Raw genomic sequence first — 24,699 nt, forward strand, 5'->3', positions numbered from 1 at the left:
ACCCTATATTGTCCAGATTCACCTAGACTTAGTCTCTACCTTCTTCCTACTTCAGTATTTTGTGATGCAAAATAACTCTGTGCCGTAAGGCAAATCAAAAGTTTAGCTAGATTTTAGAAGGAAAGTAAATCTGATATAGCTATTTCATACTAATGTGTAAATGATTTATAGTCTACCATTCCCAGAGGAATTTGCATTTCTAATGGGGTATTTTGGAAACAAAACCGAATCTCCAATTAGTAGACTTTCTAGCAGCATCAGAGAGTAAAATGAACCTTACAGTAGGAGCTGAGAAAGGGCATCTGGAGGCCAGATGACCACCTCAAAGTCAAATAATTATGTCACAGTATCTGTCCTTGTTCTGTTTCTCCTCTTTCCAAGGCAGATCTCTGAAGCTGCTAGTTTCTTCTCTTCATAATTTCTGCCCTGTTTCTATTTCTGACTGTATATGCTCTGTATAAAGTTCCAAAATTTTTAATACACTGAACGAAGGGATAAGCAGAAGACAATTCTGCTATCTTCCTACGTAAGCCATACAGGAGTCAAGAAATGCGTGTATTCATACACTCCCTCCACACACAGCCCCAAAAATTTAAAAACAAAACAAAACAAAACTCTAATGATCAACAGTGAAAGCATATGCAACAGAAAGCCCATTTCAGAAAGATGTCTAAATTGTAAGGACAAGGGCCTTTCGACACATCCGGGTCTAAAGTTAGAGTCTAAAGTTAGCACTCTCTCTCTCTCTCCCTCGCCCTGTTTTGACTTTTTTAGCACCACCTTTCGAATAAGAAGACAGACCAGCTTCCTACACCGAAAACACACTAATATACGTTTTTGATCATTCATTTGCCAATGTCTAAATTGGATCTCTAACAATAATAAAAGGTTAAGGACTAAAGGTGCTCTCCCTAAAGCCAGACTGAAAAGAAACCTGCCAAGAGGGAACAGTTCTAACAAAGTAGATGGGGTGTTCTGCATCCCACTTTTCAGCTGCAAGAGGCCACACCATAAAGTCATGACCTTCTGACCACTGGCTTTAAGAACTTTTCATTTATACCTTCTTTTTCCAGGTGAAACAGGAGGGGCAATTGTATCGCACTCCCTCGAACCTTCCCATTCTTTCCCTCTTGTTTCCTTCTTCCTTCTTTGAGAAGTCAGTTGGATCTTTCATCCACCCTCCATTTCCCATCATGCTGTGCAAAACAGCACCTGGGGCAGCCGCAGAGCTTGAGAGTGGTCAAAAAAAAAAAAAAAGAGGAGGGAAGGTGGCGATTGGCTGGAGAGGAGGTAATGATTTGTAATTGCAATACTTTCATTACTGTCTTTTAGCTCTTTGCAGAGTAATGTCAAGAGCTTCGTCTTTGTAGTGTTATTGGCATTTTTCATCATATTCATGAAGTGTGGGTCAATTTTCTTCAAAAGGCGCACTTCGCCAACTTGCTACAGAGACAGACAGTAATAAATTCTACTAGTGCACTGTGAAGGCTTCGTAGCTGCAAGCAACAATAAAAAGCAATGAGCTGGGTGTCACTAAGTAACTCCAGTTTACACTGCATTTTCTGCTTTTATTGAAAACTCAAGAATATGAATTTATTAATGAATACACAGGCATACTTTGAAGGGGGGCGGCAGCGCGGGAGGAGGAGGGGTTCTGTGCGTGGTGGGGGGAGGGGCGGGGTGCAGACACCATGTCAATTTATTTGGTATTCACACTGTGTGTGCCTATATTGTATTGTTCCATCATTTCATGGCCAGGCTTACCTTGTTAGGCTGTGGCCCTCCAGAAAAAACCCGAGCTCATATAGCAACACCTTGACGTGGATCTACAGCTGCTCTCGCTGTGCCTGTCTCACCTTTAGCCCCGGCTGTCTACTGCCGCCTTTCATTTTCCGCATTCATACATCAATAAGCTTTGCATGCTGACACCTAATTTTGCAGGCTACTTTGGTTATGGAGGCCGTGTTTTGCATATCACTACCCACCCCCTTCTGACACCTACTGCCTTTAAAGGGAAATGAGGAGAAGAGAGGAAGAGGCACCGGAAAGAGAGAGGAAGAGAGAGCAAGAAAGAGAAAGCTGCTTTGCTTCTCTGCCTAATCAGAGATTTCTTTCTATTTGTCAAAAGCAGATATGCCAAATCAACTTTAATTGATTCCTCGGCGGCGCTCGCGGATGATTTTTGAAGGACTGGGCTTGTGTTCCCAGACACACTGTTGTGTTTCCAACGAAAAGGAGGTTTCTCCCACAAATCAAATTTTGATGCCAATTAGTTAGCATTTTCCATTCCAATTAAATTGGAGACTTGGAGACCTTTCTGATTTGGGAAGACTTTATATATATTTTATACTAAACGTGCCCTTCAGGTGCTGATAAGCAAGAAGGGAATGTTCATGGGTGGCGACAGAATCTCGGGGGGTGGGGGATGTGTTGTGGGCATTTCAGCTCCTTTCTCTGGTTTCCTTCACAAAGGTTTGTCAAACTCGTGGCGACCTGTTATGTGACATCACAAAGGTTTTTACCTTGCAGTTAGGTGGCTAATGTCATTAGAGCCTTGACAATCCATAAAACGTTATAATCTAATAGTTTTTTTCTGCCATACCCCTCCCTCCATAGCCCCTGAGACTTCATTGTGCAAAAAAAAAAAAAAAAAAAAAAAAGAGAGAGAGAGAGAGAATTGGGGAAACAAGATTGATGTTAAAAAGAACAGGCTGTGGCTGGATTTGAGAGATTATACAAACAAAACAAATAAACAAAAGCACAAAATAAAACAGGAAAAAAAACCACACCAAAGCAATGAGATGCCAACACACCCACACATACCTGTGAGCACATGGCTGTGAGGACACGCCTGCTAATGATGTGCCATCGAGAATTTCTAAATCTACTAAATTCAGTATTTATTATGTGTACCAGAACACATTAAGGGGAAGAAAATGTCAATTCACATCGGTTGCAATTTTTATTTAATAGCAACTAAGATCAGTTTGAAACACCATTAGCAATTACAAAGTTTCTTCTCCCTTTCTTCTCCCTCACTTTCTGAGCCCTCCTTTATTTTTCTCTTCTGTAGGACAGGAGTCTTAAAAAAAAAAAAAAAATCCTATTTGCTTCATCAGGTCACATGGCCTCGGGAGTAATCCTGAGCAAACAGGGAGAATCTAAAAAGAGAATCTGGATTCCAGTGGCCAACCTGTATCTTTGCTACTTTTCTTCCTGCCAGCATGAGAACAAGCTCAAGTTCAAAGCCCTGTGCACATCAACGTTCACCCAGGTAATCTTTGCGCCCACCTTTTGTACCCTAATAACTTTAAAGGAAATAAGATGCAATACCCAATGCCTAGATTAAAATATGAATGGCATGTTGATAGCCACTATGCTGGCAGAGTGGGTGCTCTTGGATAGAAAGGGCTCCGGTGGGACCATCCCAGCAATGAGTCTGTGTCACAGACTTGGGGTCCAACTTCAGGGTCGATGTGAATTAGGGTCAAATGAGATAACACGTCTGCTATTTGTTTTAAACTGGGATTTCAGGGCTACCTGGCTGACCCAGTGTGCCTTTCACTTTCCAGACTCCTGCCAAGACAACTTAATGTTTCTTACAAGCACTCCCTGTATGCCAGACACCTTGCAAAGTGTTCTGCAAGGATTATCTCATGGAGTCCTCGCAACAGCTCTAACCATATCCCCATTTTACAGATGAGAAAAGCAATACTCAAAGTGACTTTAGTACATTCCTCAAGGACACATATCTGGCTATCAGGGCAGAGCCAAGATTTGCACCCAGCTGGTCAGCCCGCAGTGACCAGCCTTTAGCCTTATTTCTCTTTGGATTCTCCAGAGAGATAGCATACAGTTTTTTTAGGAGGGGTTAGCGTCCCGGTCAGTATAAGGATTAGTGTTTTGGTCTTGTTTGCGTTTAAATCTGTCTTTGAAGATACCACTCCAGACTCCAGTAAGTGATTTTTATACAAGCAGTACAATGTAGTCTAGAGGGGCGCCTGGATGGTTCAGTCGGTTGAGCGTCCAACTCTTGATTTTGGCTCAGGTCATAATTTCACAGTTCATGAGACTGAGCCTTGCATTGGGCTCTGCACTGACAGGGTGGAGCCTGGTTGGGATTCTCTCTCTCCCTCTCTCTTTGACCTTCCCCTGCTTCTACACTAAATAAATAAAACAAACAAACAAACAAACAAACATTAAAAAAAAAAGTGGTAGTCTAGTCCCACTATTGCCAGGGACCAAATAGTTTGAGGCCACGGGCTCTTCTTTTGAGTATAGTAATATTCCTTAACCACCAGAGGGGAGGAATAACTAAATGGGAAAATTAAAATAAAACAACACACCCCCAAACCAAAAGATAAGGGAGCATGCATTTTTAGACTAAAACTGCAGTTGTTAGTACAACGAGCCAGATATTGGTCCCAACAGTACGAGTACACATGTGTGGAATATTAGACAATATTCAGCTAGGAGAAAGCTTCCTGCATAAGTGGGCTGGGCACGACATCCTCTGGACAGGCTTACGACCAGCCACAAAGAGAGGAATTATGAGGACGAATGAACACTGTTCACATTCACACAGTGCCGCACGACATTGTCAATTAGCAGGCGTGTTTCCATAATTGTTATACAAGGGGGAAATTTACAGTGTTAAATGGCCCTCAAATTCACACTTCTGTGTGAGTTTTTGTTTGGTGGAATGTCTGGTATTAGCACGGATGACTGCTTCTGACATCTCTTTGCCTCTGAAGACAGAAACCACTAACCTGACAATGGGACAGACACACCAGAAGAGAACACTACCTAAATAGGTTAGGCTAAGAGAGATGCATACACAGACAGATGATAGAAAGATGGATGGGGGGATGGATGGACAGATAGCTTTTTTTCCTTTGCAAGGGGAAGTTTTGGGCGTGCTCATATGTCTATCATTCCTTCCAGATGTCTATCATTCCTTCATGTTGTCCTCTTCTTAAGGAGTTATCCTTTGGATACAAATTCTCATTTTCAGGATTAATATCTCACATGGGGTATGCCTCCCTACCTCCAGGGAGAACAAGGGTGGCCATGACTAGATGACTACATGAAAGATTTAGTTTAATCTTGAAAAAGAATTTCTTGGGATGCCTGGGTGGCTCAGTTGGTTAAGCATCTGATTTCGGCTCAGGTCATGATCTACCCAGTTCATAAGTTCAAGCTCCACATCAGGATCTGTGCTGACAACTCAGAGCCTGGAGCCTGCTTCAGATTCTGTGTCTCCTTCTCCCTCTGCCTCTCCCCCGCTTGCACCTGGTATCTCTCTCTCTCTCTCAAAAATAAATAAACATTAAATTAAAAGAAAAAAAAAGAAAAGAAAAAAGGGATGCCTAGGTGGCTCAGTTGGTTAAGCGTCCAGCTTCGGCTCAGGTCATGATCTCACAGCTAGTGAGTTTGAGCCCCGTGTCGGGCTGTGTGCTGGCAGCTTAGAACCTGGAACCTGCTTTAGATTCTGTGTCTCCCTCTCTCTCTGCCCCTCCCCCACTCACGTTATCTCTCTCTCTCTCTCTCAAGAATAAACATTAAATTTTTTTTTTAATTAAAAAAGAAAAAGAATTTCTTAAAAACAAAAATAAAGACAAAAAATTCTAAGAGTTGTGAATTTCAAAGTAGATTAGCCCCTTGGTTTAGGTAATTTTGGATATGGTTTGGTCTTAAGACAGAGACGGGATAAAATGTTATCTCAAAGTCACTATCAATCTTTGTGTAAGCCTGTAATCTCCAGCCCCTGTACACACATATTCACCCATATACATTGTACACACACCTCATATACATGCATATCCACGAAAGAAATAATAATAACAGACAACTGTCAGACAACTAAATAGTCCTTTAGACCATAGAACATAACAGAAAGACCCTTCATGATTAGAAAACATGACGACAAATCAGTAAAAAATGGTTCAGAGAGGTTAAGTAATTTGTCCCAGGTCACACAGCCAATTAAAGTAATAATTATGTGTCAACTTTTAGTTGTTTCCAAATATCATAACCACCTTGAAAGAAACAATATTTGCTATTTCTGTTATTCAAAAGAATATGTCACACCGATAGAGGCATTTTTTATTTACATCCCCACCTTGTTCCATAAATAAGAAATTCAGAAAGACATTTGCAAAAGAATTTGCAAGATGACAATGGTGATGATGATGATGATAAAATTTTGAGCAGTGTCTCATGATTTAGATAAAATCCTTGTGTATTAATTGGAAAGCCGGTTACATGATTGTATCATCACACCTTAATTTTCAAAAGATAAAAGAAATAAAAGGAAAAAAAAAAGATAAATAATTCCAGACAGGTAATGTCCCTGGACAGAACTGTAGTCTACATAAAGGTTCCAGTCCTAGCTTTCCATCCATAGGAAGCTGGTTTATTTTTCCCTCCATCCTTTGCGTTCAAGGAAGTACTGCAAAGTTGCCCCCAAGGATCTTAGAGTCTTGAACGCATCAATCCATAACGTAGCGTCATAGCAAGGAGGCTGGAGAGTGAGAATGCCTTCAAGGACCAGAAGTAGGGTTAGGTGACCAACGATGGACCAGGAGTAAATAATGCAGCACTATTCCACTTTCATCAGAGACAGAAAAACACACAGATGACAATATAAGCTTTGCCAAAGATGTGAAACAAAGGGGGCTTTTCTACCTGCTGGTGAGAATAAACTGAGTGTATGACACTATGCATAAGGGAAAGGTTTTGGATTGAGATGTACATTCAGAAGCTTCGGTGTCAAGATGGTATCCAAAGCCATGAGACAGGTTGAGATCAGTTAAAAAATGAAGATGGACAGAAACAAGAAATTCCAAGGACTAAAACCTGGGGGCCCCCCAACATGTAGAGGTTGGGAATTTGAGGAGGATCTATTAAAGGAGACAGAAAAAAGAAGAAACGAAGCAGACTTGCAGTTCAAGCAGAAAAAGCATTTCAGGACACCATCAGGACAGCATTATCACCTGTGCAAAAGCTGCTGGTAATTCAGGAAAGATGAGGATTGAAACTGACCTGGCTTGTTAGCTGATGGTGGCTTACAAGATCACCCTTCTCTGGAGCTACCACCTATTAATACAGGATCCTGGGAGCTAGATATTAATTATAGTAGTAATAACAATTGCTCATTATCTACATTGGGACAGCTTTTATGTGCCAAGCATTTTACATACACTAATCTAACTGGTTCCATACAGCAACTGTGGAGGTAGGTAGAATTACCCAAAATCACAGATGAGAACATTGAGGTACAGAAAGGTTCTGTGATGTATCTGAAGTCACCCGATTAGCAAGTCTGAAACTGGGATTCTAGAACCAAAATACAATGCAGGGCTGCCAAAAGACCCAAAGGGCTGAATGTCTGACATCTGGGGTACTGTGAAAGACACTGGAAGCTGTAGGCTTTGCCCTCCTTCCTCAGGGCACAAATAGCTGCTAGGGTGACCAACCATCCCTGGTGAGCCAGGACAGGGGAGTTTCCCAAGATGCAGGACTTGCAGTGATAAAACTGGGAATGTTTCAGTCAAACTATGAGGAGCTGGTCACACTCCATCTGGTGAAACCTTCGGAATGCCCTTCAGGAAGAAAGCAGCCGTAGTTACCTGTCGGAGGTTCTGCATTCTGTGTGAGCTTCCCTGGGGTGGTCCCGGAGCCTCTGTAGAATTCTGAGCCAGCTCTCCAGTCTCTCCTCACCACTCCCGCTAAGTGGGACCCTGGAGTTGGGAACCAGGAGCAGGGTCACTCTCACGGGCCTCTTTCATTGACGAACGTATTCACGAGGCTCCCCTTGCTTCCCTCTGCGGCCCTCTGGGAAACCCAAAGGTGCACCCCCAGTGGTACCAACCCCCCAGCTCCCCTTGGAAACTAGCAGAGGCTTCCTGGGCATACAGGGGCCTGTTTGTCAAATTCCCTCTGATCTACCCAGCTAATGAGGTCAAAACGGCTACGTCCATAAGGGATACATTTTCTCAATGGGAACTTATGCCTCAGACAACACATTGAAAATATTTATCTTTCTTCAGAGTACAGGCAGAGCAATATAGAATACTAGCTTATAAAAATGCTCTTTGAAAAGTAGAAGGAAAAAATCATAAAACATAGGAAATGAAAAGGGAATCCTCCCAAATCATGCTGCCAGTTGCTGTCCAAGAGATTTGCTCATGCCATTTGGAAAGCTTTGTTACAGGCTCAGCTGGTAATACACTGAAGTAACCACATGTGACTCTGAGAGCCTGGGCCCCTCTTGGGTTGGAGAGAGGCCACACTGTCCCTGCCTTGGGATGTTGGAAGGGAAGCCATGTTTGGTCCCTACCATGGCTCTCCTGCGTCCCTGAACCCAGTCATGTGTCCCCCAGATCTCCGTACCCTTCATCTTCTCCAAAGCCCAGAATGCACAGCATAGGAGCGTTCATCAAAATGGGGCCTGAGTTCCTATAGACACCTTCCAATGGAGCCTGAACTGAGCCGCTAACTTCTGATAAACTGGCAGAAACCTGAACCTTGCAGAACTCAAAGTGCCCTGAATACATATGGTCCTTCACAGAACCCAGGCTGTTCAAACTCACCCACATCTCTAATTCCCTCTGAACCAGTGGTTCTCACCTGGGGGTGATTTTGTATCACCTCCCTTGGTGTGTGGCGATTTCTAAGACATTATAACATGGTGACATTATGGGTTGTCATAACTGGCAGGGGATGGAGGGGAGCATCTACCAGGTAGGGAAGAAGCCTGCTGCTAAACATTCTCCACAGCACAGGACAGCCCCTCACAACAAAGAATTACTGGGCTCCAAATATTAATCGTGCCAAGGTTAACAAACCCTTGTCTAGAGATTTCCTTTTCTACCATCACCTCAAATCCACCACCAACTAAATAACTCTCATCACCACTTTTCCCAGACCTATCTCATCTTCTGATATCGTCATTTATGTCAATGGTATTACCATTTTCTTAGTTACTGGACTAGAAAATCACAGGCATTTTCTTACGGATTCCTCTCCTTCAACACACACACACACACACACACACACACACACACACACACACACCCCACCTAATTAATCAGTTAGTCATCTGAATCTGCCCAAGGGGATACAATATCTTTCGTTTATTCTCACTTCAACCTCTACCAAATTAGTCAAAGCTTTCTGTTTCATTTCTGAATCACAAACTTCCTGACTCTCCCTCTGGTCTCTCTCCATTCCAACCTGTACTACGTTAGGTTACCAGCTGTGATGAACAATCCCAAACCCTCAATAACTTAACACAGAAGATGCTTATTTCTTACTGGCATAACGTCCAATGAGCAATGGACGTGGGGGGGGGGGGGCTTGGATCCACACATTCAGTGACCCAGGCTTCTTGCACTTGTGGCCTTGCTATCCCCCAGAACTTCCAGGTTTTCTGTCAGATATTCTGCATCTGACTACCAGATGAGGAAGGGAAGGTGTAGGATTCCAATTAATGGGCCAAACCTGGAAGCAGTGCACATCCCTTCCACTGACATTTAACTGGGAAGGATTCAGTCACATGGCCTCACCTTGCCATAAAAGAAACTGGGAAATGAAATTATATATACAGGAGGAAAAGCAAACTGACTTTGGTGACTTCATGACAGTCTCTGCCATGTGTTTTTTCTGTACATTCCTGTCTGGTTCATCTTTCTCAAATACTTTTTTGTTTTTTACTTATTTTTTTAATTTGTTAGAGATAGCACATTTGGGGAGAGGGAGAGAGAGAGAGAGGGAGAGAGAGAAGCCCAAGTTGGCTCCACACTTAGTGCAGAGCCTGATGCAGGGCTTGATCCCATGACCCTGGGATCATGACCTGGGCTGAAATCAAGAGTCGGACACTCAAAAGACTGAGACACCCAGGCACCCCTCAAATACCACTTGAATAACATTTTACCACATTTCCGTTCTGTTCAAAAACTTTTGCAATTATTCCCAATTATTTACCTAATAAAGACTCAAACTGCATCACCAATAAAACATCCTCCATCTGTTCTTCCCACCTCACCTGGCCCTGCTGCTCTAATGAACCCAGTCACTGCAGCAACCTCCAGCCCCTCCACACCACCTCCCACACCGCCTCCCACACCACCTCTGTGCCTTTGCCTCAGGCTTCTTCCCATTCCATCATCCTTTCCTCTACTTCTATGAAATGAAAACCTACTAATCCCACCCTCACCTCTCCAGCCTACAATGACCTCTCACTCTCTGCCCCTCAGTCATTAATAGCAATCCCGGACTAAGTGCTGGCAACATCTCAGGAACTGTGCTAAGCATGCATATGCCAATAATTTTTCATCTGCGTGGTCTCACTGAATCTCCCCAACAATCTATAGAGCACCTATTATTATTATTACTTTTCCTTTTAAAGAGATGAAAATTGAGCCTCGCAGAGGTAAAGCAAGTTGCCAACATCACAGTCTGCCCTTCCCGATACACCCATGCCACCCCTGAGATACACAGCCCCTTGTCTTCTCCCGAAGTTCCACTTATTAATGTCTCCTTATGAGTTCTGAAAGAAGAAAAAAATCGAATACCAAATAGACAGTTATCAAAAAGATGTCCTCTTCTGCTCTGGCCATATGAAGGGGAGAAATAGCCACCCTGCCTCTGGCTAAGCCTGAGCAGAAGCAGTAGGCAGGGTGAGCCAGGTCCCAGCTTCTGCCTGGCATTCCAAACCAGAATCAGCTGGTCCAAGCAGGGACTCTGGCAGGCAGCACAAAGTATGTTCTTGCTATACTATTTGGGCCAGGGATCTGGTAGGCCATGCCACTGGGGATACAGCCATGGGTGGGAAGGTCAGGAAAAAGAGGAGCTCTGTGCTCTTGAAAGGCACGTTCCCGAGTGAGACTGTGCTGCTAGGTATGTGGGAACGGGTGCCCAGCCTGGCCCCACAGAGACAAAGGATGCAGCTGGCCTCCCTGGGAGAGTCTACCTAGGACCTGTGGAAAAAAACCCTTTCCATCCCAACAGCCTGTCTAGCCATGTGAAAGGGAACTTTTTTCCCCAGTGGAGTGAACTTGAGCAACTCATCTGTCTCCCTAGGCCTCGGTTCCTGCAGCTGTAAAGCGGAATTAACTCACAAGTTACTTCTTAAGGTGGTTATGAGGATCATATAAATCAATACGTGCGAGGTTCTTAAAGCTAAAGCTGTCATTGTTTCTAGACCTTGCAAAACAGTTGAAGATATTCCACACCCAGCTGGAATGTGTATTTACTTTTAGCTCCGCCATCACAGACGAAGGACCGAGAGAGCTAGATCAGCCCCTTCCATGCTACAAAGCATCACATCCCTTGGTGACCTGGATGTCCTATCACCCATTCCTGTCTTACCTGTAGGCCAGAGGGGAACACTGTCCATGCAGGGCAAGTGATAAGCACGTTCTATAGCCACCCGCCATAGCACCTGAAATTCAACCACTGGGGCAAGATTCCTTTGGCTTCAGAAAGGAGTTTTTAACCTTGCAGACATCACAGACTTCCTGAGAATTTGGTAAAGACTGAAGAGCCACCACACACACTCGCACCATTTCATATACACACGGAGAAAAATTTGCTTATAATTTTGCATGCTGTCTCAGGATATTCAGAGACTTAGTAAACTCTGGCCCAGTTTAGCAAACCTGGCTTGAGGGCAATGCACTAAATGAATAGCAATGTAACTAAAGTTGGGAGCTTTCTTCAACAGGGGGTACTTTTAAAACATTTTTTATGTTGAGGGAAGAAGTGGATGTTAAAGGTTACAGACTATCTTATAAGGATGAGAGCCATGGAGGAGAGAACCACTCTGTTTCACTGAGCCCCATCCTCCACCCAGGATGGACAGTAGCTTTTAGTGCCCACCGGTGAATCTCAAACCTCTCCCCTCTGTGCTCACAAAACTTTGCCATCAACACAGAACCTTGCTGGTTCATGCCACTCCCCTGTCAGCATCCCCAAGAGTCACCTGGGAATCACATGTGACCCTGCTGATATGTCCACCTGGGTCAAGACAGCTCTTCTTACTCTCCCACTCAACAAAGGGACAGGGAGAGTTCTGCCAGGAAACTACAATGTCTCCATCCCACCCCAGCCCAGCCTCATTCCCAGGGCACTCCAACCTTCAAGGATATCACCATGCCCAGCCACATCTTTGCAGACTTTTAAATTCTGCACTCCTAGTATGGCCAGAAGACTGGATGCAAATCCTTAAATGAATTCTGGAATCAAGACCACTTAATCCTGTCCACTGTGCTTCCTCCTCACCTGCAGAACCCAGAAGAGAAACCAGATAGGCTTTGATGGCTACTTGTGCTCCTCATCCTAAGTAAACTGTGAAATGTGTTTGGAAACAGAACGAGCATCTTGGACTCTGCACCTTGCCCCAGTCCTTCCCTCTGAACAGGGACTCAGTGTAGACAGCCCACACAAGTAGAAAACCTTGTGCCGGGGCCCGAAAATCAATTTCCTCTACAGCGCTGAGCCCACAGAAGGAAGGTTCTCGATGCCAGGACCTCAGCCCTGTGTACAGAGGCTGAGGTGGAAAAGCTGCTGCTTCTTGGCCATAACTCAAGACGGCCTGCAGGCAAGAGAGAAAGAGAGAGGGAGTGAAAGAGAGACGGGGGGAGAGAGAGAGAAAAACACAGGGTGGAAATGGAAAGGAACTTTTACCTTTTTATACAGAATGATGCTACTACTAGTGTCATCATTTAGGGTTTTTGCAGCAAGAAACAGGTGACAAAGAGGATCACAGAAAAAGTTTGGGTAGCTGAGGACTTTCTAAGCATAGCTGTGATTTTAAAGAGTCAGATAAAATACCCAGTGTGGGAATCGAATCAGATGAATTCCTGAGCGTTTTCATGTGCATGTGCTCATGTGTGCCCAGATGTGTTTGAGAACACGCAGCTGGTGTTGCACAAGTCTTTCTGTATCTGTGTGTGCATTTGTGTTTGCCCTCATGGCTTTTGTAAGGGATCGATATCAGTGTCGATATCATACTTGTGCAGGTATGTCCAATTAATACAGGGAGAGGAGAGAATAATTTTGCACAAAGCAATAGCAGTGGTTTACAAAGCTTTATAGTGGTACTCTTTAACAGTCCCACCTTCTTTATCATCCCTTTAAATTCACCTGGAAAAACCCTGGTCTCTCCATTCAATGGCAGAAGGCTGCTGATTTTGAAAGGAAATCAGAGCATTATCATAACTTGATAGTTTTAAATCAAGAGTCAGAAGACTGAGGCCCATGGATCAAATTCAGCCCACTGTTTTCTTCTGACAACAGCAGAGAAGAGCAGCTTCAAGAGAGACGATATGGACCACGCTATCCGGACGACTTATTGTAAAGTTTGCACACCCCTAGTGATCAGCCTTGCCTTTTCGAGATACTCCACCTCCATGCTCACTAGTCACTCCACTAAGGCTGAAACTGACACAGTGGAGCAGAGAATAATGTGCTCAATTTTAACTCAGAATTCAAGTTCAACAGTGGATGTTCCCTGGTAAGCTAGTGGGATGTTCTTTCTTCTGTGGCCCATGTTTTGGGTAGAAAAGCTGTGAACTTCTCCCCCAACCAGTTCAAATGCTGAAGGCAAGGTGTTGCCTTCCAGAGAAGAAACCAGCTAACCATGAAACTCTGGACCAGCTACCTAACATCTCTGGGCCTTCTGATATGGTCGATGACTGTCAATTATGTAGTCGCTGCTATTGAACTCCTGGAGAAGGTAAGGTAAGTATCATCTCTAAGGGTGTGCTTCCTCTGAATCAGCGTAAACAATCTTTCCTTCTCTATTTGTCTGTCTTAGAATCCCGAAGATGACTTCTTAGACTAAGTAACCCAAAGAAATGGCAAGTTCTATGAAGAAATGTAGCTTAAATACACATCATTATGACTATGCCACATTACACCATTTATTGGTCTCTGATGTTGAGAGATCTCTCTAACCAAATTCTTCTGAGTTCAGCAAACACAGAAGACAAGTACAGGTTTATTTGGCCATAAATACTCTGCATTAAGTGGAATCGGAAGACTATCTTTGGGGATGCTGAGCAGGTATGTGTTGGTATAGAGTACATCCTCTACACACGGGAAGCCTAGCTTTTTCTTCTGAATGGACCAATACTCAGAAATCAGGTTTTGCTGGTCACTTAGCTGAGAACGTGAGGTATGTCATGGAACCTCCCGTGTTCAGCTTCCTCAAAACTAAAGATGGCATGTGACCAGATTTCCTGCTGGCCACGAGGAGACTTCCGTTCATAACCTGTATAAACCTTGAGCTCCTCACCCCAGAGGTGCTAACCACCACATCAAAGCTCAGCAACATCTTCCCGATCCATCTCTGTTCCAAAGGTGCAATCAGTATGAGACTCAACCCTCCCTAACTCTGACATTATAAATAATGGATGCGGTGCCATGCTATGTGTCATGTTTCCTAGAGGACAGAGGGAAGAGACTGTAGGGCTCCAGCTGGAGGTGTGATCTCATCCTCTGGCCACACTCTGCTTTTACAGTGGTGATTCCTCCTACTCCTTTGCAAAGCTGCAGCCTGGGCTATTCTGTCTGACTCTGCACATGCCATCTTTCTTAAAAAGACGTTTATTATGACACATAATGTGAATAAAGGTTGGAACCATCCACTGTACTCTGATTTGCTATAACTGTCACTTGCAATGCTTGCTTCTCATTTATACCCAAAATGAAACTCTCTAGCCATGGCACCAATACCATCAAGTACCCTCCCAGAAGAGAAGGATTTGCCTTCGGCTGCCTCTCTGCTCAGCTCTGACAGGAGGCTGCCTGGAAGTAGAGGCTCCAGACCCCCTGCTGGTGCTGTGTTGGAAAGCAGACAATGAATGAGCATCATGGTCATAGTCAAGGGGCGTTGTGCATACTTTTAATGGAAGGCGGGGCTCTGCCTCAGAGCCTGTGATGACTGAGGAGGAGCAGACGCCCTCCACTGCTGATGTTCTCAAAACAACTGACAGGCCAAGATAAATCAGTTTGTGTCCTTCCTTCCCTTTCTACCACCCCTGCAGGAAGGAGACCTCATTGCCTATGAGAAGATGAGACAAAGAGAGACATAAGGGCAGATGGATGTATCCCAGGCATGCTGATCCTTCAATGTACAATTAAGAAAACAGAGGCTGGGGACGGAACTGGGGTAGGGGGTGGTGCAGATAGGAGATGAGGCAAGCACTCTGTCAGAGAAAAGGTTTCCTGCAGCATGAAACTGTATTTACGGTAATATACCTTACAAAGATACGTGTTCTCTAATCCAACTGCATTAACTCTTCCATAAGCCAACTTCCCACAACGCACTGCACATGCTAAGACTCAGTTTACTAAACCATAATTTGATTTCTGAATCTCTCTGGGTACCTTGGCACTGGGAAAAGGAACATTCCTGGTCATGGAGTGAGGGGGGCCTATGAGCCGCGTAAAGAGGGAACATGTGAGGGTCTCTGGGCAGAGCAGGTTAGTTAATCTGGGATTGGCAAAGAGAAAAGGAAGCTCCATCCAGGTAGGAAGCTGGTCAACGGCACAGAGACACATGCAGGCTAAGCTGTGTTTGGTCAGGCCTAGTTTTGAGACAAGAGTCCTGGATCCTAGCCCTTATTCTGCTTCTCTGTATGAGTCTGGAAGTCATTGGATATTCTTGCACTTCCAATTCTCTGTCCAATGATGGACAGAAGTTTTACCCTCCAAATTCACCCTCTGGGGGGTAATGATGAGGACATGCTTCAGACTTCCCCACAAAGATGGTGCCATTCTTACATGGAGTGCTTCTACCTGAGCTACAACAAAACTTTCCCAGTCTTTCCTCTCAAGCTGAAGAACAGGCCCATGAGCATTCCCAAATGTGGCACTACCCAAGGTCATTAGTGGACAACTGATTTGTCATACATTTGGAGGACAATCAGCTTGGGTTCTAATCCAAAACATGTTTATGTCCCTGTGTGCATGAGGAACAAAGGAGGACGATATAGTGGAATGGAAAGGGGAGGTACTATAAGAAGATGAATGGAAACAGAGAAAAAGCCAGCTGGAGATAAAACAGCTAAAATACAAATGAAATTAAACTCAAGAAATCAGAGTGGAGGAACTCACTTGGAAATGCACTGTGATTTCTCCTAGAGAAGCCACCAGTGACTGTGGTATGGTAATTTTTAAGAATCTGGAGACAAATGCTGCCACAAAAGGTGATGGCTATTAAAACACAGTCCTATTTATAGCCTTCTGATCATCTGCCAAATGTTCTCCTGATTATATTCAAGTCCTGGTTTCTTTGAGATGCCCAGTCTTCTATATAAGCCTGCTTTAGCCTTCCACAATTAGGTCATCTCATGTGGAATTGTACTATTTGGACTCTCTTCCTCCCTCTCATAATCCCTTCCGTGGAATGGCCATTGGGGGTGCTGTCAGGAAGGAAGGCTGATGCTAGCCAGGCTCACTGCCTGCTGATGACCTCCACATGATGTCTGTAACACGTGTCCTTAACATGTTGGCTTGAGGGCCCCACCACAGTTACAATGCATGTTTTTGTTTAATGAAGAGAGTCAAATGATTCTGGAGATGAAAGGAAGTCAAGAGATGAAAAAATATACTCTTAGCACTTTCAAAAAATAATTCCATCCCAAAGTGAGAGATGTCAGCAGAAGGTGCTTGGGGCAATATGATGGGAAGGGTTTGCTGTAGTAGGCTTCGGGACATAAGGGAAAGTGGCAGTGCATGCTTCCAGCAAAGGCAAAGACCAAGTTCAAGGGTCTGATTATCAAACGGTCTGTGACACAGATATAGGGTGTGAGGAAACGTACTCAGAGGAAGTAAAATCTGTAACACCTGAGGTTCCAGGCAGGAAAGCATCCGGGGTTGTTGCACTTCAGGTCCACGTGCTGGAACAGAGAAGGTGAAAGTGGAGGAGAGAGTGCCTGGGGGCTGAGTCACTGATAACCCCAGAGTGTCCAGCTGGCTGCTTTTAAGGTGTCTTTGAACAGAAACACACATCATAAGATTCTGTATTCATTAGTTGATGAAATGTTATGACCAGAGGCTTACAGGAACCTAACCCTGTATTTCCCCTAGGAGCAGTGGTTCAGTATTCACGAATTCAGCATTCGTTGTGACTTTATAGAACATAACCACTGAAAATAACAAGAATCACGTGATGCTGTTGGTGGGGAAGCAGGGACCAGCATGGGGGCTTCCATGTTTGAGCAGGGAAAGAAGAGAAGACACAGTTGAACAGGTAAGTGGGGGACCTGGCCATAGAGAGCTGGGAAGCAGGAAATGTGGGACTAAATAGGCTGACTTGTTCAGGAAGGTCCCTAACCCTGTATGCCAGAAGTCAATGGTTTCTCCCAGAACCCTGTTTAGGTTGCTGCTACCTAAGCACAGTGCTATGATCATTAATTAATAAGCACACTGGAAACCTAAGCAGACAGACCCACAGTTAAGGGGCCGCAGAGACCCAGAGAGGGTCTCAAGGGGCTGCCTCTTTGCAGTCCAGTTTATGACTCTTCAGGGAAGGCTACGCTACAGCCTTGTTATTTTCCTTCTGGGATTAAAAAGAGAACCGTAGTTTCCTGCCCTATTAAGCCAGTGCCTTTCATGATCATTAAAATACCTTTAAATACTTCATTTCTCCCCCTTAAAGTGTTCCAGGCATAAGGGAAGCTCTCCTTCCACATAACCTTGCTCCAAAATAACAAACACATGATGCCATTTGAATTTGGCTCCTCTCTTCTTCCCTTTTGGGTGTTCAGAAATAGCCACTTACAAACACATGAAGGCATTTGCCTCGGTGGTAAATATGTCTTACGTGTTGATTTCAGCAGGCGACTCTCTGCAGATGTGCACATGTGTGCTCATTTCCTGCCCTCCAAAACTATATTTTGGTTGTGGACATATGGTGAGCAATAGTCGGAATAGTTATTCAGGGCGCAGACTCTCCTCTGGGATTCGTGGGACAAATCTTGCTCTTCTGTCAAGTCAGAATCACCCACAATGTATTGAGCACTGAAATGCACAAGAGGTTTTAATCATGTGTGCATGCTTACCGCCATACTCATAATAAAATCATTAACAGTCCTCTATGGCATGTTAATGGTCAAATGGATAATAACTAATGAAGCAGCTCACAGTTTTTTTAAGAGCTTAGCTATGATCCAGGTATTATTCTATGTAACTTGCAGGTATTAAGTAATTTAATTCTTGTAACAACCTAGGAAGTAATTATTAATATTATTACCATTTTATAGATAATGAAACTAGGGCACGGAGAGTTTGTCTAGGCAGGTAACTCATCTAAATCCAGAATTCAAGGGATGGATGGGACTGTGATTCAGATAATTTATTGACATAATAATTAGAATTTGAATTTCATTCTCTGTGTATTCTCCTCCCTGTTGCACAAATCCTACCTCTTAAGAAGGAAGCCAAGCCCGCGGTGCCCACTTGGCTCTAGAAGGTTTGTGAAGCAGGTTGGAAGCAGAAGATTCAGAAAGGCCCCCTCTTCCTGCCTTCCACAAAAGCCTAAATTCACCGAAGAGGTTATGCCAAAGCTCTGGGGGCCCAGAGGGAAGTGAGTTGTTTTGAGGGAGCTAGAGAGAGGAGAGACGGACGAGAAGATGGGGACAAGGAGGATACTCGCAGGTGCTGGGAAGGCAGAGACCCAAGCCCCACTCCCCGGTAGCACAAGACCCCAGAAGACAACAGCTATGTGGTCTCCCAAAAACGTCTGACCTGGGCAACTGGGCAGGTCCTGCAAAGCCTGAGAATGACAGTGTCTGCCACCTTTGAGGAGGACACAGGCTTGGAGAGAAAGAGATCTCCATAAGCACAATGGACTGAAAACCAGAGACACTTCCTCCATTTTCCAGCTACAGGGGGGCTGGTGACTCCCAGGAAGTAGAGAACGCCCTAACAATCTCTGAGATTGAATTACTATCATTCTGGACAGAACGGGGCTTACAGTCTGATTTCATTTGATTTAAAGAAAATTGGGAAAAGGGCCATTTTTGCAGACCTGAGTCGGTAGTGTGAGAGGCTTCTAACCCTTACGGAATGTTTAGAGATTTCACAGGGGAGGAGGGAGGAACTTGGGCATTATGGGAAGAGTCAAGGTTAGAGAAGCAGAAGGAAGGACAGGAGCATCCAGGCAGATGCCAGAGAGAGGCCACCTGTGAGGACAGAATGGAAGCAAGCGGTCTGAGCAGAGGCCAGGAGTAGCCCAGACTGGAATGGGGGAAGCAGGGCTGTGGAGAGATAATATGTGAGGGAGCTGTGTGTCAGGATCAGGGGTGCGGGCTTCCCTGTAGTCCCCCCTCCTCCAACATTAAGAACTGTTTTGCCAGCACATGGTGTCAGTATGTTGTCAAGAGCCACTTTGAGCCAAGAACACTGGTGTCATTCTGTCCCCCCCACCAAGCAGTCCTGAGCCTTTCTGCCTCTTGGCTCTGCCCGTGCTTTCATCTATGCAATACCTCTTCTCTTTGTACCTACCCCAATCCTCCTCAGCACCCCCCACCCCAACCCCTACCCCCAGAGATAACCAACAAGATCCCCACTGCCATTCAAGCTTAATACAACTACCACCTCTGAAGCAAAACTTGCCCTGAACTCCCTTGGGGGACCCAACCCTCTTACCCCTGTGGTCACACAATGCACTGCCAGGCTATGATTTAGTAACTTATCATGTTGCCCTGTGCACTTCATAATGGCAGGAGCCATGTCTTTTTCACGTTGGGATCCTCAGGCCATCTGACACGTCTGAGGAGATGAACACTCCTCAGATGAACATAGCAGAGCAGGGGTAGGGCAGGGTTGACCTGCACACAGAGGGAACATCAGGGTGTATTATGAACATCACATCAGCCTCAATCCTCAGCCCTGCTCACCTCTGTCCATGGTGTACCCAGTGCCCAGCACTGTGGTCACTCTGGGTTACTGCTGGAGGGGCTGCTCAAGGGCAAGTACATGACCTGGGCCCCGAACAACACATCATCCATTGTGTCTAGCGTCACAATAGAGAGCATGACCCAAGGGAATGAGACAGGGGAGGCAGAAGCCTTGACATAGAAGGAGTAAATACCAACCAGACTGTAGGACACAGAATTCAGAGTGATGAGGGTAGCTGTGGGCCGCACCACTCTGCAAGTCTTCAGAGTATGAGAGGTAGTGCCAGAGCTCAGAGTTTCAGAACAGAAAAGGGAACTATTGTTGGGTGGGAGGGGGGGGGGGGATAAGGAGAGGCAGATGTGGAAAATCTCCTCCTCCCTGGGGCAGAGGATTTGAGAAGCCATGGGGCATGGCCTAAGGTAATGCAAGAGAACCACGCCTTCTGGTGATTCGGAATAAGAAATCAGCCCTTCTCACTGCAACAGGGGCACGTGCACTGGAAGCAGCCCACTAGGACACAGAAGCAGCATGGGACTTCCGATTCGGCGGGAACTGGGCTTTCATTTTCACTGAGCCACTAAATAGCTGGGTGGCCCTGGGGCAAGTCACTCTACCTCTCTGGGCCTCCATTTCCTCATTTATAAAATGAGTGGACTGAGCTAGAGAGAGATGGTTACATACTATATAGCCCTTTTTAGCTCTAACATGCTAAGACAGCATTCATTCCCCATCACAGCTGTGACAGCCTTTGAGGCTTTCCTTCCTCCACCCAGTCCAAGACCTACATGGCGAGGGCAAGCACATGCATTAGAACCTAGAAGTATTTTGTGGAAATGGCATAAGCAAAGCATCTAAGACATTTATCAAGAATATCTGAATATCAACCATCAAGCCCCAGGCCGAGGGGAGCTGGGAATATTTCAGGGCACATTAACCACTGTTGTGGTAAGTAATTATGCACACTGACTTTGAGTCTGTTTCAACGGTCACATCTCAGAGTGTAATTCCTGCACTGTTTCCAGGGAGGGACGGACCCGAGCAAGTGCTAACGAGTCTTCCTAGAGTCTGAACTATGGACTGGTAATAGCTGGCATTTCAAAAATGTAGCCTTTTGTTTCTTGAAAAACTGCTTAAAAGCATTCACTCCCCCATCTCTGATCCTTCTCTGAAAAAGAAAACAATAAATATGATTTCAATCCATTGTGTTAATATCAGGATGCACACACAGAAGTGCCTGGATCCAGCGTTGAGCAAAAACCCATCTGTGATGCCAAGCGCTTTCTGTCTGTCAACAGACAGAAAGAGGACATTAACACTTTCGGGTCTCTTGAGAAGTGAGAGTTCAGTGGTCACTTGCTCTCACTATGTAGTTGAAAAAAGATCATATCTGTATGTGCAGTGCTATCTGAAAAGAAAAAAAAACTGATAAAAATGTATTGGAATAACTTGACAGATTTAAATGTGCATTTTCCCTGAAAATAATTTATCTCTGCAGAGACACCCATTATTGAAACCGCTAGCCTAACTGATCTAAATTCCCACTGTTTGCCATTTGCTCCAAACCTTATCCATGTCCCAATTAAAATCTCTGCTGGCAAACACTATGAGAGATGTCAGGGCAATTTTCATAAAAGAGTAAAAGAAGATCACACAGAATTTTTAACAATCTATTAGTTGGCACAAAGACAAAGAGGGATACGGATGGACCCTGTTGGGGAGTGGGCACTTGAAGGATCATTTTTCTGATCATCCAAACTTGGCCTTCTTAGATTGGAGAGTTTATCTAATAAATCAGTCAATCCATCAATCAATCATTATCATTTACCTAAACCTAATAGGGAAGTGTTACAATGTTTTGGAGGTAGAGATGACGCACATAATATAAGGCCCTACCATTCAAAGTGTGGCCTTATACCAGAGCATCTCAGCATCACCCAGAGCCCATTCGAAATTCAGAATCTCAGGTTCCGCCCGGGTCTCCGGCATCAGAATCTGCATTCTAACAAAGGTCAAGGTTGAAGTGATTCATGTCTTTATTAAGGTTGGGAAGCATAAGTAGCATATGTGGATTTAAGAAACTAAAAGTAGGTGTGTGTGTGTGTGTGTGTGTGTGTGCGCGCGCGTGCGTGTGTGCGCACACGTGTGCTGGGGGTGTGTGGATATGTGTGAGGGGTTGTGTGCTGGAAAAAAAGAAAGGGTCAGGAGCCGAGTGTAAATGTCGAGTTAGGATTTTGAAACCATCCAGATTTTGAAACCATGCTCCCAGCCACCAAGCTGTTCTGCCCAAAGAGATAATCTCTATGGTGAATCTCACGCCCAGTTTCTGCTAGAATATCTCCAGTGAAAAGTACCTCATTCATTCTCACAGGGCAACCAGTTCTGTTTGCAATAGTTAGCCCATTTTCAAATGGCTCTTGTGAGTGCTCCTAAACTGTCAGCTCCAGGCCATGATCACCTAAGAAACATCCTGTGTCACACCTGCTGTGTGACCTCAGCCATGTTACTGAACCTTAGTGTATGTGTCAGTTTTCTCGTCTGTGAGATAGGGTAAGGGATAGTACCTGTGTCGGTCTCATGAGTTTTGTGGAGATCAGATAAAATAAACCATAGGATGCCCCAGTCCATGCTCGAGGCCATGCAGCAAGTGCTCAATGAATGCCACCTATTATTATTCCCAACTGAAATAGTCTTCCTTCAAAAAAAGACATGAGAGAAAAGGTAGAGCTTCATTGTCTCTTTGAAAGGACAGACAGAATTCAAGTCAGCCAAAAGAGCATTCTGGGGACCTAGGACCTGAAAGCACGAGGTATCAGACTTGGGAATGCCAAAATAGAGAGCAGTAAATGTTTCAGTCGGACTAGAGTGCAAGGTGTTCGACCTAATGAGCAAAAAAGCTAGAAAGGTAAGTGAAGGACAGATCATGCGTCCCAAAAGTATGACTCTGAGAAGGGAGGGCTGGGAGCTGGGCAGTGTGAGATCAACCGAGGCACCGTTTTAACCGAATCTTGAGCCGAAGCAGTAGCTCAGAGGAAGGCACAGGAATCTGATGTCAGAAGGCGCGTACGTGCATTCCGTATTAGCTTGACCCATATGGTGTTGCCAATGCTACATCGCTTTTAACCTAGAAGAATAGCAGTTTCATTTGATTCAACATGATACAGTCCTTCCTTACCTTTAATGTGTAAGGTGTGTGGGGGAAGAGGGGGAGTCGAGGGGGCAAATCCGCCCTCTGCACCCACCTCAGACTTCCGAAGTTGAGCACGCCGAAAGAAGAGGGATTAGGAGGCACAGGCATGACATGCTAAGTAAACAAAAGGTGTTGTTTACTTTCTGGGTGTCCCAGACCCCTGGCACCACAGTGGTCAGAAGCAGCTTTGTCTGCACATCCACTTTCCAGAAGCATCCACCGTTCACTATTGATGGAGGCAACCCAAGAACCTTCTCACCCTCTGCCCAACTCCAAGACTCTTGCCCAGGATTCAAATGTTAGCTTTGCATAGAGCATTTGAATCATTTGGGTCAAAACTAAATTTTTTTTTTTTTAACGTTTATTTATTTTTGAGACAGAGGGAGACGGAGCATGAACAGGAGAGGGTCAGACAGAGGGAGACACAGAATCTGAAACAGGCTCCAGGCTCTGAGCTGTCAGCACAGAGCCCGATGCGGGGCTCGAACTCACAGACCGTGAAATCATGACCTGAGCCGAAGTCGGCTGCTTAACCGACTCAGCCACCCAGGCGCCCCAAAACTAAATTTAAAACAAAACCCTGGGCTCCTTCCCATGGCCTAAAAGGACAGTTTAGGAAAAGGCAGGAGGGAGGCGATTTATTAAAAAGGAAAAAAAATGCTACCAAGATATTTCAAAATAACGGCAGCTGCATGCACTTCCAGTCTGTGAGGGCCTTGTTCGGGGCCCATTTTGGTAACGACGGGAAACCGCTGCTCTCTCTTTCCCAGGCATATGTTTAAAGCGCCCTGCAAATGATTTCATGTTGGATCGAGCTTCATTACTCACAGTTCATATTTGGTCTAAATTACAGTAAATGTTATTTCAAGGTTTACAAGTTAATTATTATAGTATAGTATTTACTCCATTATATAGTAATTACTGCAGTATCTAACGCCTAAAGGGTTTTCCCCCGTATATGAAGGACACAGAATATTTTAGAGTTTTTTCAAGCAGAACAGGGCTCACTGGTGTGTGTGTGTGTGTGTGTTTGTGTGTGTGTGCGCGCGTGCGCGTGCGCGAGCGCGTGTAGGGTGGGGGCTGGGAAGATGGGCATGCAAATGCCCACATTCTTTCAGATGCAGGGTCACAGGGGCCGCCAGCAGCCAAACTCGTTTCGACCGCCCCGGGAAGTAGCACGTGCTATTTGTAGGGGCAAAAGAGATCGTGCTGACTCCCACAGATATGCAAGATGCCCATCCCACCTCTGGCAGGCCGCGACTGTACAGAGCTGAACAAAAAACGCTTTCGACCTACAGATGAACCAAGACCGGGTTTGCTCATCTCTGGGAGGCAGCTGCCTGAAAGACCTCACTTGCAATGTGGCTCCCCCTCTTCTGGCTTGTTGCAAGGGTTTATGTGGTCTGCTTGCACACGCTCTCTCCCCAACACCCCACCCTTGCCACAGAAGGGTCAGCTATGTGACACCAGATAGCCCCCTGCTCTGGGCTACATTTACACCTCTTTGCTCCATTCCAGCCCACTCTTTGTTCTGGCTGCCAAACCCAAAATGGATTCCATAAGTATCCTGCTTCCCAAATGTTGGGCCAAATGGCGGC

The 24,699-nt window shown here is 45.0% G+C and overlaps 1 long non-coding RNA gene across 2 annotated transcripts in view; it reads right to left on the reverse strand.

Moving 5' to 3' along the window:
• LOC111559819 overlaps positions 1-24,699 on the reverse strand; it is a 512,683-nt gene that overhangs the window by 112,115 nt on the left and 375,869 nt on the right. The window lies entirely within an intron of this gene.

The sequence above is a fragment of the Felis catus genome, chromosome A3 (assembly GCF_018350175.1).
Source record: "Felis catus isolate Fca126 chromosome A3, F.catus_Fca126_mat1.0, whole genome shotgun sequence".
Lineage (NCBI taxonomy): Eukaryota > Metazoa > Chordata > Mammalia > Carnivora > Felidae > Felis > Felis catus.